This window comes from Arachis ipaensis, chromosome B6, assembly GCF_059453495.1.
Source record: "Arachis ipaensis isolate K30076 ecotype BB chromosome B6, ASM5945349v1, whole genome shotgun sequence".
Classification (NCBI taxonomy): domain Eukaryota; kingdom Viridiplantae; phylum Streptophyta; class Magnoliopsida; order Fabales; family Fabaceae; genus Arachis; species Arachis ipaensis.
Genome location: NC_142441.1, coordinates 11,711,988 through 11,726,400, shown reverse-complemented (window position 1 = coordinate 11,726,400; position 14,413 = coordinate 11,711,988). Strand labels below are relative to the sequence as shown.

The following is a 14,413-nucleotide window of genomic DNA, read 5'->3' as shown; positions in this document are numbered from 1 at the left end:
AGTTTTTCAAGAATATTTCAACCTTATAACCTTATTATTTTCAAAGGCGTTGTTAACCTTTCATTTTTCTTCTTGTTTAGAGTTCCGATTTAAGTTTTTGTGCCAGTGTCCCAAACAACCACTGTGCCGAAATTTGAAGAAACACCTGAGACAGATTTTGAACCAACCCCTCTGCTACAAATTGAAGGAACTACAAAAACGTAAGAAATAGTATTGGGTGTATATTTGTTTAGAGTTTGGGTGTATATTGGGTTACAGTTCGGGTGTATATTTGGTTACAGTTTAGGTGTATATTGTTCCTGAATAGTTTTTTTTTACGCCATGATTAATTTTATGTAACTGTGCAGCACTCCTGAACCCCCCAACAAGTTGAAGAAAGCACACCCACGCTTCCCCCAGCTCCATCTAAAATGTAAGTTCATCAGAGTAAAATCAATCTTTGCTTATCATCCGTATATTATTACTCTTATAATACGTTATACATGATCAAGCAGTTATCCAGCCGCAGAAGACGCTGCTGCGCTGATGATAATGGCACGGACAGCATCGTATGTTCCTAAAACAGATCCAATGCCATCATTCAGCCTTGGCTTGACTGATTCAAGCCAAGAAGAAGCAGCAACGCAGGAGGGAGCGTCAACGCAGGAGGCAGACAGGGCAAAAACTCCAGAAACCGCAAATTTGCTAGAACAATTAGAGGATTTGGTACAAAAAATAGCAAGCAGTGCGGCGAAAGAAGAAAGTAAAAGTCCACAAATTCAAAAGGAGATTGGTGGAGAAAGTTCTGGGAAGTTTGAAACTCCTGCGGGAATAAATCAGAATACGGGTGATATGAAAGAGAAGTGCTACATCTGGGGGACGCGAGTAAAGACATACGCAGATGGCAATACTAACGAGTTTGACAACGTGTGCACTCTGATTGCCCAAGATAAATACATTTTGAATAGAATGCACCTTGCATCGCTCCAGGCAGAAAGTTATATAGAAGCTGAGGTAATATTAGAATAACATTAATATTTTTACACCAAAGTTAACTGCATTGTTTATTAATGTAAATTGATTTTGGCATATATTTCTAGATTGTATCTGCTATGTGCCTCATCCTCAACCAGAAAAATGATAAAAGGTTTCAAGAACAAGTATACTGTCTCCCCCCTGATATTGTGGTAAGTGTTACTTCTACGAATTTTGGGTGTATTTTCTGTATTCCTTAGGGTGTATATTCTCTGATGAACGGGTCTGTTTTTGTATTCATTTGGGTGTATTTTTTACGTTCAATTGGGTGTAAGTTGTGTAGTCATTTGGGTTTATTTAAAGTATTCACTTGGATGTATTTTCAGTATTTCATTTGTTGCTTCACAATTGTTGCAGAACATGGCCGTTTCGAAGCACCCAAACAGGGAATTCATATCACCTAAAACCAATAAAGAATTCAGGGTGGAAGACTACCCAATGTTTATTCCCTTCATAGATGCAAAAAAATTAACTTCGCATCGATATGTAAGTTTTCATTTGTAAAATTTGTTAGTACCGTTCTTTACTTATATGCCAAATAAAATAACACACTGTTGAAATGTGGCAATCCTTCAGATTTTTGCGCCTGTTTGCTACTCAGGCCATTGGTGGTTATGGGTGATTGATACAACAAAGTGGAGATTTTATATACTTGACCCGCTACACAAGAAAGCTCCAAGAAATGAGAGAAAGAAGCTTAATAAATTCACTATAAGTTGACTCTGTGTTCTTTATTTTAATAGATAGGTGTATTTCAATTCAATATAAGGTATATGTATGTTTTGCTTTGGGTGTAAGTATGTTCTCCTTTGGGTGTATTTCATTCGGGTGTATTACTGATTTGATTTGTTTTGTTTTTTAAGGGATATGTAATTTCAAGAATGAGAGCATATGCCGGCGGGGCACCTCTGAAGAAAAAGGAGAATGAGTTGGAAATTAAAGCAACATATGTTAATATCTCAGGCCAAAAATCAAGGTATAAATTTGTGACTCTGAACATTAAACTTTCCTAAATGAGATTTGTAATTTATTTTCTTCATTTTCAGCTATGACTGTGCTATTTACATTATGAAGTGGCTTGAGTTAATTGAGCCCGAAAACATTAAAAGGACGAAGTATGAATGGGATAATTGGCCACAGGTAACTGTCTTTAAAACTATATAACTCTGTATTACTTTACTGAATTAATATTGTTGTTTAAACAGAATATACTTTTTAATTGTAGGACGAGGTGGACCACTATAGAGTAGAATATGCTTCGCGGATACTATTAAGTGAAATGAATAAAGAGAGAGATCAAGCAATTAGAGCGAGTAATGCAATAAGACTGTCCAAGCCATCCTCAGTATTATTGAGTCTATTTTGTCAGATAAATTCTACTGATATAGAAACTGAGTAATCTAATTGCTAGCTAGTTTGTAAATTGAACAAATGCTGTAAAAATTTGCCATTTATAAACAATTTCTATTCAATGAAATTTTTTTCCATAGTTAAACTGTCTGTGCTGTATTCAAAAGCTCTGTATTACAGGTGGTAAAATATGAAGGAAAACATCAAGGCAGATCTAAACACAAATTATAAACTTTTACACCCAACGAAAGTTTAATATACACCCAAACTGTCTGTGCTGTTAAACTGTCTGTGCTGTATTCAAAATGTATGAATTACAGGTACTATAATATGAAGAAAAACATCAAATCAAATATACATCCATAACCTGCGATTTTTTACACCCAAACAAAGTTGAATATACACCCTGAAATCTATCCCCCCTGATGCTTTGAGCCTAAAACCCTGAACCCTAAACACTTAAAACCTAAACCCTTACCCCTAACCTGTAAACCCTAAAACCCTAAACCCTAATATTATATATATGTATCTATATGTAAAATGTGAATCACAAGAAAATTCACAAAAATACACCCAAAAAAACAGTGCTTTTACACCCATATTCTGTAACTATACACCCAAAGAGTTATCCCCTGCTGCTGGTACCTTGAACTGATAATTCATAACATGTTCTTGATATTGGCTGGAATTTGAATGCACCACTGATACAGCATCAAACAAGTTTATCTGAATATAAGAAACTCACATATTAGCTAAACTATTAACGAGAAAAATAAACTCACCACAAATTTAAAGAACATTACTTTTAGCTCGCTTAAAACTTTCGTTTTCTTCTTCTTTGTGGCATTCGCAATCTGTTTGTCCAACTTTGAACCTAGCCTATTTTTTGGACGTCCTCTTGTTCGAATCCTTGGCGGGCTTTGAAGCTCGTTAACGGATTCTAAGTTGGCATCTTCGTGGGATAAAGAAGATGTCCCCTTCCTTTTGGCTTTTAATGATTCCATCTCAGCCATGACGTTATTGTACGCATGGTACAGAATTGCAGTCAGCTTCTCCGATTCGGATGCAAATTCGCAAATATTTTGCGAACAAAAAACCAATTGGTCAAACCTCTTGCTTCTTGGCTCCAACAGTGGCTCATCGTGGCTGCTCTTGATGTGTGTGTGTGTCGCCTCTTTACCTTTTTGCTCCATCGTTCCAGTATATATCTAGGTGACACTTGGCTTACTTGTTCAAAGCTTAACACGCTTAGTGCGTGACGACACAGTATCCCTCTCGACTCGAATAATAAGCATTGGCATTTTACCTCGGCTGCAACTGAGTCGTAAGTAACCACAAACTTGTTGAATATTAAGCTGGAAACTTGTTCTCCAACTTCGTATACTGAATAGCCTAGAGTGGAATTCATTAATCTGGTGATGCAATTCGCCTTTCCTCTGAATTGTGCTTGGACTTTCCTAAACTTTTGATGAGTGTACACATCTTGAAACTGAGCTTCAATGGAGGATTTGGTTGCACACGGTATGACCGTATGAAAATCTGCAGCATCTGATTCTTTCTCTGCTTGCTCCCTACTTCCGAGGCAATTATCGTATTGTTTGACGAATTGAATAAGCGAGCTGTTCCGGGTGATAAACTTGTTAAAAAAGGAATGCATGCTCTCGCTCCTTTGTGTGCTTCTCATCCCTGCCCAAAAGTGGTGATCCAGATAGATAGGAACTCATATATGATGGTCTTCATACAGATCTGCAGAATACACCCAAACACAGACTATAAATATACCCGAAAAAACATGCAATTTACACCTCTGCTGCAGATTTTAAACAAACATTACCTGAAATCCACTTGTTGTCCACAAGACCAAAATTCAGCAGAAAATCATTCCAATTCCTATCGAATAGTCTTTGCTATGAGAGTTCCAAACAACTTGGCTCATTTCTTGTTCAATATCTGCATGTCCCTTGTACCCGTTTAATTTGCTTGGAATCTTCTTCATGATGTGCCAAATACACCAACGGTAAATTGTTGTTGGCATATAGGCCTCTAAAGCCCTTTTCATTGATCCACAGTGATCGGTGAGAAACCCTTTCGGAGCGTTTCCTCCCATGCAACGAAGCCAACATTGAAATAACCATTTGAATGATTCAATTTCTTCGTTTTTCATCAAAGAGCATCCAAGAAGTATTGACTGACCGTGGTGATTCACCCCGACAAAAGAACCACAAACCAAATTATACCTGAAACAAATTACCATAGTGCAGAATGCAAAATCATTAGGTACACCCAACAAATGCTTCATATACACCCAAAAAACAGCCAATATACACCTCTTCTGCGGATTCATAAAAATACATTAATTTAGCATCATAAACAGGGGCAGTTTGTTACCTGTTTGTATTGTAGGTGGTGTCAAATGAAATAACGTCTCCGAAATACTCAAAGGCAGCTCTACTTCTTGCATCGGCCCAAAAAGCCAGCTTAATCGATTGATCCTCCTCGAGTTCAAGCTCAAAAAAGAAATTCTGATTCTTCTCTTTCATTCTTAACAAATATTTCTCGAATTCCTTTGCATCTTCTTGTTCAGAAATATTTCGCACTTCCCTGGTAATATAATTCCTCACATCCTTTTCGATAAAATTTAACTCGCGGTGACCCCCGGCAGCCGCAACAAATGATTGGTAGGTTTTGCTTGGTCTGATACCGGCCTCCTTGTTATTCTGTATTGTACGACGAATGGACATGCTTAGTTCCCTGTGCTGTTTGAGCATCTCTGCTTTACTTGGACAGCAGGGGTGTGAATGATCCAGCACAACCTTTGAAATGATCCAAGCACCAACATCCTTCAATGTGTGTATATAAATTCTTGCAGGACAGTTTAAACCGGCTATCAGAATAGTCTTCTCGGTCGGAGATATTTTAGATTTTTATTTTTCCTCTCTGCTACATGTAATCAATTGATTCTTAATCTCGTTTTCCTTCCTATTTGTGCTCCGAACTCTTGTAGAAAAACCTGCAGCCTTGGCATAATTTCTGTAAAATTTTTCAGCATCTTCAAGGGTGGTAAAGGTCATTCCAACCTTCGGAACAAACTGGTCATCAACAACAGAGAGAGGCTGCAGAATACACCATGTCAAAAACTAAAAATACACCCAATCATGTCTGATATAATACACCCGAACCGCAACAACTCAACTAAAATGACAATAAAAGCCATAAACTGTAAATACACAGGCTGCAGAATACACCATGTCAAAAACTAAAAACACACCCAATCATGTCTGATATAATACACTCGAACAACAACAACTCAGTTAAAATAACAGAAAAAGCAGTAAACTGTAAATACACCCACACTTCCCGCAAAAATACACCCAAAAAAGTTCTGATCTACACCTGATCGTCTGCTATAAATTCCAGATAATTAATCAAAACTAATACATTACATTACATTCAATCCACATATTTATCTTCATGCGTTAGTTTGACAGTCAATGTTCAGGAATTATTCACCTACACAATGCTATACAAATTACTGCAACAAAATTCATAGTAATCCTATGTAAATCAAACCTCAGGAACTTCGTTAGATTCAAATTCATAATCCACTTCGCCTGGATTCAGCTGACAATCTGAGGTTGAATCATCTATTATCTCTAAAACGAGTTCAAAATTTGATTTTAGAAAACAAAAAATCAAATAGAAAACGAAGCTGGAGTTACAGAGAGAGGAACTAACGTAAATGACGAAGAAGAAACGAGTGAGAAAGGAGGGAAAAAGAACGATAGAAGAAACCAGGGGAAGCTTCGCGAGAAGAAGAACAAGCAAATCTGCAAATAAGGAAAACAAAGAAGGAAACAAATCTTTTAAATTTGGTAGTTATATATAGCGCGCGTATACGACGTAACCATTGGAGCAGGTTTTAGGTTTTATTTGTTAACTAACTTGTAAAGCATACAAGTCGTTAGCGCTTGTATGCAGAGCTTTTCTGTTACTCAAAATAGAGTTCACTAAGTTTTTTATTTTATATAGCATTTTTTATTAGAATTATTCTCCACATCCAAATAATTTTATCATCCAAATTTATTCAAATAATTTAGAGTCACGCCTTTTTTTTTCCGTTTTCTTCTTTTCTGCGGATTTCTTCTTCTTTCAAATTCACGCATATGTTCTTCTTCTTCTTCACCCCTGATATTACGTCTTCTTCTTCTCCTCCTTTTTTTTTTATTATTTTTCACTTTCATTAATGTCGTCACCACCACCACCACCACTACCTCCTCCTCTTCCTCTTCTGCTTTCTTCTTCTTTTCTCATTTTGTGTTCATGATTCAATTTTTGTTTGTATGCTTATTTTCGAATTGAGTTTGTGTATCACAATCATTAAAGAATTTCAGTTCATCCTTGATTTAAATAAGGTGTACTTGGTCTGTGCTTGTTTTAAAATGAGTTTACATTCTAAATTTAATTTTCAATTCATTGTGAAAATAATTTCGGTTCATTTATGAGTGAATTACTTTGTTATAATTCTTCTTGTTTTACTATCTTGAGAGGAATAAAACCAAGAAAAAGAGAAGAAAAATCAAACAAAAAAGAAGGAACAAAATTTTTCTCAAAACTTCTCATCATATTTTTCTTTTTATGGTTTTGTTCATTATCTAATCAAACAAAGAAGAAGAAACACATAATACTACAAAATAACTTGATGGATTTGGAGATGTTTTTGTTCATAATTCAATTGATAGGAATAAGACACACAATTCCCTACTTGCAAGAATTAGAGGAGCAACAATATCCACTCACAACAAGTATTAACGCCAGCACAATAATACCCAATAGCAGCGAAAAAATCACATAAACCAGAAATTAGAAACAAGCTAACACACCAAGATTTTTAACGTGGAAAACCTCCTCAATGAGAGAAGTAAAAACCACGAGTCACCAAGACCAGGATATAGCTTCACTATGATGAAAAATAGAGTACAAGAGAGTCACAAATTACTGCACAAAATGTGCATACAACAAGCCAAACACAACCCAAGCTTCAAAGCTTTCAAAACAAGAACAAGAAGATGAAAATACTACAAAAATAGAGCTACTGTGCGTGGCCAATATCTCCAGCTACAGATATTAAATTAAAGATCCGAACGGTGAATTCAAAGAACAAGATGTGTAAATTACACTGTTCAAATTTGAGCTCAATCCAATGGTTAACAAATTTTCAGCGATCAATTTACAGAGATAACTTTGTGTGTGTGCGAAAATGACTTTCTCTCTTCTCTTCTCTCTAGTGTTTGGTGTTCTCCTTGCAAATGAGACCTCTCTCACTCAATCCTAACTCACCTCAGCCACTTCAACTATTCATGGGCTTGAATAGTAGCATTTGGGCTTTTTCTTCACATAGGAAGGGAGACCAAAAAACCTAACAAATCTCCCCCTCACGATTATGTGGAGGTAACCGCCAATCCGGCAATTAAGCAACAAACTTCAAACTTCTATCTTGATAATGCCTTGGTCATCATATTAGAATCATTCTCATCAGTATGAACCTTTTCAAGTTCCAACAACTCAGCATCCAAAACATCACGTATCCAATGATACCTCACATCAATATGTTTGGATCGAGAATGAAAAGTAGAGTTTTTACCAAGATGTATAGCACTTTGACTATCACAAAATAACACATACCTCTCTTGAGTAGACCCGAGTTCCTTCAAGAATTTCTTCATCCAAAACATCTCCTTTCACGCTTCGGTAATGGCAATAAACTCGGCCTTGGTAGTAGACAAAGCAACACATTTTTGTAATCTTGATTGCCAAGAGACAGCTCCACCCGCAAAGTTGATCAAGAAGCCTGAAATGGACCTTCTAGAGTCAATATCTCCTGCCATGTCTGAGTCAGTGTAACCAACTAGAATAGGCTTATCACTTCCATAACACAATTTCATGTTAGAAGTACCACGAAGATATCTCATTATCCATTTTACAGCATTTCAATGTTCTCTTCCTGGGTTTGAAACAAAACGGCTAACACAACCAACAACATGAGCTATATCCGGTCTTGTGCACACCATAGCATACATTAAACTACCTACGGCTGATACATATGGAACTTTTTCCGTGTCTTTTTTCTCTTCATCACTTGATGGACTTTGCTTGCAACTCAATTTGAAGTGTGTAGCAAGAGGAGTACTAACAGCCTTTGCTTTCTCCATTTGAAACCTGTGCAACATTCTCTCTATGTATTTCTCCTGTGACAACCAAAGTTTCTTTTCCTTTCTATCATGCTTGATTCTTCTACCAAGAATCTCTTTTGCCGGCCCAAGGTCCTTCATTGCAAATGACGTTGCAAGTTGCTTCTTCAACATATCAATCCTAGAAGTATTCTGACCAACAATAAGCATGTCATCAACATATATCAAAAGGATAATAAAATCATTACTAGCAAACTGTTTAACAAATACACAATGATCAGAAGTAGTCTTCTTGTAGCCTTGCTCTACCATAACAGACTCGAACTTCTTGTACCATTGTCTTGGAGCTTGCTTCAAGCCATACAAGCTCTTCTTCAGTTTACAAACATGATCATCTTTGCCTTTTACCATGAAACCTTCAGGTTGTTCCATGTAAATTTCATCCTTAAGATCACCATGAAAGAAAGCAGTTTTCACATCCATCTGCTCTATCTCTAAATCAAGACTTGCAGCCAAACTCAAAACAGTCCTAATAGAAGATTTTCTCACAATCGGTGAAAAATTTTTATTATAGTCAACTCCCTTTTTCTGCCTGTAGCCTTTGACCACCAATCTAGCCTTGTACCTTGGACACTGAGAATTTTATTCATGCTTCAACCTATAAACTCACCTGTTCTGCAAAGCTTTCTTTCCTTTTGGCAACTTTACAAACTCAAATGTTTGATTATCATACAAGAATTTTATTTCATCTTGCATTGTATCAAACCATTTCTTATTATCGTCACCTTCCATAGCTTCCGCATAACATTCAGGTTCTCCCCTATCAGTCAAGGTCACATATTCATAAGTAAATGTTACATACTCACTAGAAGGATACCTCGTTGAAGGTCGTCGCTCTCTAGTAGACCTCCTAGGATGGAAACCTGGTGGATCTTCAGGTAGCTCAGGTTGATTATTAGCGTCATCATCAACTGGAGCATCAATTGGATCTCCCATCTCCTGGTCATCAGGAACCAAAGGCTCATTTTTCTGCATATGCTCCTGAGCTTGATTCTCTGTTTATTCTGACGAACGGATTTCTGCCAGTAAAGAATTTTCATAAATAAATTTTCGTTGTAAGTATAGTTTCTAAACCAACAAAGAATCCTTCCGTACAAAAGTTTGGTTGTCACAAGTAACAAAACCCAATAAAATTTATAACCGAAGTATTTAAACCTCGGGTCGTCTCTCAAGGAATTGCAGGGAAGTGTGTTTATTATCGGTTATGAGAAAAAATGTATTTTTGGGATTTTTGAAATAAGGAATAAGTAAATTAAATGACAAGAAAAATAAATTAATAATTAAGAAAATTCTTGGCAAGGTATGAGAACTGGAAATCCCATCCTAGTTATCCTTATCAGGTGTGATGAGAATTGTTATTGCTCCCACTTAGTTAACCCTTACTAAATAAAAGAAAGTAAAGTGGACTAATCAATTTGATTCCTCAAGTCCTAGTCAACTCCTATGGAAAGACTAGCTTTAGAGGGATCCAAATCAATCAGCAATTTCTAATTTTTAATCAACAGCTGAGTTTGACAACTTAAGTGTCACCAATTACTCAACCAAAGCCAAAAGGGGAAAAAATCTAAATTATTTATATCATAAATAGAACAAAGCAATCATAAATCTGAAATACCTCAAATTGCATTAAATAAAGAAATCAAATCTAACATGGAGAGTTCATAAATCAAATTGGGAAAATAAACAAACTAAAGCCATAGAATAAATAAAAGTAGAAGAGAAATTAAATTAAAGGAACATTGAACCTGGAATGAAGAAGAAATAAACCTAAAACTGATAGAAATCCTAAATCCTAAAGCCTAGAGAGAGGAGAGAGCCTATCTCTCTAGAAACTACATCTAAAACCTAAATTTGTGAATAATGAATGTTTTTGTTTTAATGAATGGATGGATTTTCCTACTTTATAGCCTTTAATTTGTATTTTTTGGGACGAAAAATGGGTCAAAAATAACCCAAAAATCGTCCCCAGTGATTTCTGATACGTCCAGCACGCGGCAAAGTCACGCGTGAGCATCGTCCACACGTGAGCGTGGATTGGATTTTTGCCAGGTCACGCGTGCGCGTAATCCACGCATGCGCGTCACCTATATTTGGGGTAGATATGGTAAATTATATATTGTTGCGAAGCCCCGGATGTTAGCTTTCCAACGCAACTAGAACTGCGTCATTTGGACCTCTTTAGCTCAAGTTATGGTCGATTTAGTACCAAGAGGTCAGGCTGGACAGCTTTAGCAATTCCTTCAGTTTCTTGTATTCCTTCCACTTTTGCATGCTTCCTTTCCATCCTCTAAGCCATTCCTGCCCTATAAACCCTGAAATCACTTAACACACATATCAAGGCATCGAACGGTAATAAGAGAGGATTAATAATTAGCAATTTTAAGACCAAAGAAATATGTTTTCAATCATAGCACAAAATCAGGAAGGAAAATGTAAAACATGCAATTTTTATGAATAAGTGTATGAAAGATTGATAAAATCCACTCAATTGAGCACAAGATAAACCGTAAAATAGTGGTTTATCAATCTCCCCACACTTAAACATTATCATGTCCTCATGCTAAGCTCAAGAGAAGCTATGAGAGTGAAGAGGAATGGTGGAATATATGAAATGCAACCTATCTGTATGAATGCAGCTATATGCAAAATGCTTTTACCTACTTGGTTAAAAGTAAACAAATATTTTAAGAACAAATATGAACTGGATTTCACTAATTCAAATCACAAAATAAAGTACAAGTAAACTTGCAGAAGAAATAGCTTATGAAAGCCGGGAACACAGAATCGAGCATCAAACCCTCACCGGAAGTGTATACACTCTAATCACTCAAGTGTTTAAGGTTCGATTCTCTCAATTCTCTACTGATCTTGCTTTCTAAGGCTTGCTTTTCTTCTACCAATCAACAAAATTTTAATGCACAAATACACATATCAAGAGGTCTTTTGAGGGTTGTAATGGGGTTAGGGTCAAGGTAGGATTGTATTTGGCCAAGTGGACTAAAATCTGAATCCTTAATTAACTTAAACTTCTCACCTAACTTAGGACAATCCATGTAATGATAATATAAAGCCTAACTATCTATTAACCATATTTTCCACATATTCATGCATCCGATTTTGAGTACAGTACATATGCATTGCTTTCACCATTTACTTTGGGGCATTTTGTCCCCTTTTATTATTCGCTCTTTTTCTTTTCTTTTTCTCCTTTATTATATATATATTTTTTATTTATATATTTATATATTTATATATTTTTTTATTTTTTTTATTTTTCTCAATGCATATGATTAAATTATTGAATGCATGAACATGTCCTAAATATTTCTTTCACATTTTCATAAAGATATATAACACCCAATTCTTAAACCAAATGTTTCCAAATTCACTTTCTCCACACTTAATTCATGAGCACTCTCACTAGTCTAAGCTAACCAAGGATTCAAATTAAGGACATTATTATTTTCCGCTTAGAGTTAGTGATGAGTTAAAGTAAAGAACAAAGGGGTATAATAGGCTCAACATTGGTTTGCAAAGGATAATGAAAGGGTAAGGCCATATGGGTATGTAAGCTCAGTGAAACAAAGGCCTCAATCATATAAGTGCATGCATACATCAAACCATGGAAATATAGAATTAAGCAAGACAAAGATCACAATTTTAGAGAGAACAACACACACCAAAAATAAAATATTGGTTGATAGAATGCAACCAATTCAAATAGGCTCAAAATCTCACTGGTTTTGTGTGTTCGAGCTCTAAACCATGTTCCAGTATAATATTCCTTCAAACAAGTTTATCAAAAATTTTGATTCAAATTAGTGAAATATTATAAAATAATTTCTTGGAAAAGAAAATATTACTTTAACCAAGTGGTGGTAAAATATGCATAAAATCAATCAAATATGCAATCAAACATGCAAATGCAACAATGAACAAACAAAGAAGATAAAACACTGGTGTTGAGAAGGAAATAACTAACACACGGAAGTCGGTATCGACCTCCCCACACTTAAAGATTACACCGTCCTCGGTGCATGCTAAGATGTGCAAGTGGATGGGTTGCTACACTGATGCTTTTCTCTAAAGATTGTACAGATGGACTTGTTTGTCTCCCCATGTAGAAGCTTTCCCTTTTCCTTCTTTGGTGGCCATCCTGAAAGAAGAAGAAAAGAAGAAAAGTAACCCAGAAATACAGATAAGAAAACAAATAAAGTATGGGTAGGTTAATGCCAAATAATGAGGGTTTCAATTACATGGTAGCTACAACATGTACGTGAGAAAGCAATAGAGGCACATGGCATACCAATGGTGCAAAATTTACAACAATGAGGGAGAGTGTGGGTCATGAAAGACAATATAAGTTCAGATCAATGCAAAAGAAAAACTTAGTATCATAAAAGATTGGCATTGACAGATAAATAATATCACCCAACAATTTAAAACAAGTCACTAAGCACCAAAATAATGCCAGAAAGGATACAACAGTTGAATAAGAACATTTAACACCAATGGAAAAATAATAAACGTAGAAAAGAAAATAAAAATATGCACAAAATTAAAATACAATGAATGAAAGTATGGAAATAAATTAAATAAAATAGAATGAAAGTGAAGAAGGATGAGAAGTTAAAGAGATGAAGAAGAAGAAGAAAGTAAGAAAGAATAAAGAAGAAAGAAGAAAGAAATAAGAAGGGAAAAGAAAAAATTAGGATTAGGGAAGAAAAGATAAGAATTCTGGCGCATGTCTAGTTAAATTGTGCGTCGCATGCGACGCGGACGCGTGGTGCACGCGTTCGCGTGGGTGACACGCACGCGTGACCTGCTTTGTGCTATTGGCGCGAGTGTAGTCTCGCGCACGCACAACTTTCTGTTTTATACGCACATTGCCAAAATTTAGGGTGACGCGTGCACGTGGGTGACGCGCACGCGTGAATGGCCTTACTTTGAAAAATGACGCGTATGCGTGGGTGACGCGTACGCGTGATAAGGCTTGTGCTTCCAACACCATTCCAGCCTCACTCCATCATAACTCTCTGCCATACACCCCTTTACGTCGATTTCGCAGGGTCAAGCATGCGCGTGGGTGACGCGCACGCGTGGGAGGCTGATTTTTCAAGTGACGCGGACGCGTACACGTGGGCGTGTTTTTGCCTAAGGCACGCCTCCAGCCATGCTCCCGCGTGACTCTCTGCTTCTTTTCTTCTTTGTTCGAATGCACATATGACGCGGACGCGTCAGCGACGCTTGCGCGTCACGTGCATTTTTTTATGCAGTATGCAGAATGCAGAATGCAAAATGCAGATGCAAACTATATGCAGATATTATGGGAAGAGTCATTAAGAAAAATAGAATAAAATAAAACTAAGAATAAAATAAAACTAAGAATAAAACAAAACAAAATAAAACTAAGATTGAAAAGGAATGACCATACCATGGTGGGTTGTCTCCCACCTAGCACTTTTAGTTAAAGTCCTTAAGTTGGACATTTGGTGAGCTCCTTGTCATGGCGACTTGTGCTTGAACTCATCTTGAAACTGCCACCAATGCTTGGACTTCCAATAAGCTCTGTCTATTCCATGTAAATTTCCCAAGCCTTGATGGAGTTTTTCACAAGCTTTGAGCTCCCAAAGTTGATCTTCTTGTATGCCGGGATCCCAAATCTTGATTCTACACCCGTCTTCAAGTTGATCATCATGGTTCCATCTGGGTGGCAAGCACTCTGAATTCTCTATGGAGTACCAAACTCTTCTTTTAGATCTAACTAAATTATCACCAGTTGAGCCCTTACATCTATCTCT

General features: G+C 36.5%; 1 pseudogene; it reads left to right on the top strand.

Annotated features, from left to right (window-relative positions):
- The first annotated feature begins 525 nt into the window (after nt 1–525).
- On the top strand, nt 526–2,413 carry LOC107648029 (uncharacterized; annotated as a pseudogene).
- The last annotated feature ends 12,000 nt before the right edge of the window (nt 2,414–14,413 follow it).